The following is a 1565-nucleotide window of genomic DNA, read 5'->3' as shown; positions in this document are numbered from 1 at the left end:
CACCCTCCAGGGACTCCCTCCCCACTCTTCCCCATCACTCCCCTCCCTCCACACTCTTCCTCCTCTCCAACCTACCCCATCTCCCTCCCCCACACCTCGCTCCCTATCACTCTCTCCATCCGCCGCCTTCCCCTACCCCACCGTCCCTCTTCCACCAATCCCCCCACCCGCTTCCCCTCCCTCCACAATCTTTCCGGTCCCTCCTCTACCGCTCCCTCCTCTACCCCATTCCCCTCCATCCTCCACACTGTGTCTCCTCTCTCCCCTACACCGCTCCCCCCTCTTCAATCATCCCCTCTCCCCCACCTCTGTCTCCCCATCCCTCTCTCCTCCCGTACCCCACTACTCTCACCCCCATCCTTCCCCTACCCCTCTGTCCCCCACCACTCCCTCATCCCTTCACACTCTTTCCCCTCTCTCCCAACAACCCAACTCCCTCCTCCCCTCACTCCCCCATCCCTCCTCCTTCTCTCCACACACTTCCCCCTCTCCCCCTACGCCTCTCCCCTCCCGCCACACACTACCCCCTCTCCCCCTTACCTCACCTTTTCCTCCCCCTCCCTTCCTCCTCCCTCCTCTCTCCCCCCTGTCACCCTCCCCTCTCTCCTCTCCCTCTCCGTATCTCTTCCATCACTCCCCTACTCCTTCCTCCTCCCTCCACACTCTTTCCCTCTCTACCCCTCCTTGCACAATCTTCCCCTCTCTCCCCCACCCCTTTCCACCTCACTCTATACTCTCCCGCTCTCTCTCCTACCCCATCTCGCCTCCCCATCCCTCCCCCAACCCCTCTCTCTCTCTCTCATTTTCCTTCCCTCTCTGCCCCCACACTCTTCCCTCCCCAACACTTCTCTCCCCCATCCTCCTACCCCCCTCTCCTTACCCCTCGCTCCCCCATTCCTCTCTCCCCTCCCTCAACACTCTTCCCCTTCTCTCCACTACCCCATCTCCTTCCTCGTCTCCCTGTCTCCCTCTCCCACTCCCCGCCTGCCTGCCTGCCGGCAGTAATTCCCAAGGGATAATCAAGCCCCAGGCTACAAATGTGGTCTGGTTACTGACTGATGAGGGCCAAAAGAGGCCAACGGCCTACTTGACCGTTCTGTCCACACATTTCATCTCTCTCTCTCTCTCTCCCCTAGATCGGGAGGAAAGGTTCGGGTGTTATACTGATAGTGGAGCGAAAGGATCCCGTTTCAAACTTGGAATCGAAAATTATAAAAGTCTATGATTACTACAAGCCAGGTGAGTTTGGAGGAGAGGAGAGGGGCGCAGAGGGGAGGAGGTGAGAGGAGAGGGCAGGGGAGTGGAGGTTACCGGAGGGGGACGAGAGAGGGAGGAGAGAGAGGAGAGGGGAGGAGAGAGAGGAGGGGAGGGGGGGGAGAGAGGGGAGGAGAGGGGGAGGAGAGGAGAGGAGAGGGAGGAGGGAGAGAGGGGGGAGGGGAGGAGAGAGGAGAGGGGGAGGAGAGAGGGGGAGAGAGGGAAGGAGAGAGGGAGGAGAGGACAGGAGACTGAGTGGGAGATGATCAGCCATGATCACTAGGATTGGCGGAGAGGACAGAAGGGGAGAA

General features: G+C 60.4%; 1 long non-coding RNA gene across 1 annotated transcript in view; it reads left to right on the top strand.

The window, feature by feature from the left end:
* LOC129715961 (uncharacterized) overlaps positions 1-1244 on the top strand; it is a 5812-nt gene extending 4568 nt beyond the window's left edge. The window contains exon 3 of the long non-coding RNA XR_008726575.1: positions 1137-1244. This is a non-coding gene — a long non-coding RNA (uncharacterized LOC129715961). The remainder of the gene's footprint in view (positions 1-1136) is intronic.
* Positions 1245-1565: the final 321 nt, after the last annotated feature.

The sequence above is a fragment of the Leucoraja erinacea genome, unplaced genomic scaffold, assembly GCF_028641065.1.
Source record: "Leucoraja erinacea ecotype New England unplaced genomic scaffold, Leri_hhj_1 Leri_1551S, whole genome shotgun sequence".
Taxonomy (NCBI): domain Eukaryota; kingdom Metazoa; phylum Chordata; class Chondrichthyes; order Rajiformes; family Rajidae; genus Leucoraja; species Leucoraja erinaceus.
This window is presented reverse-complemented; position numbering and strand designations above follow the sequence as displayed.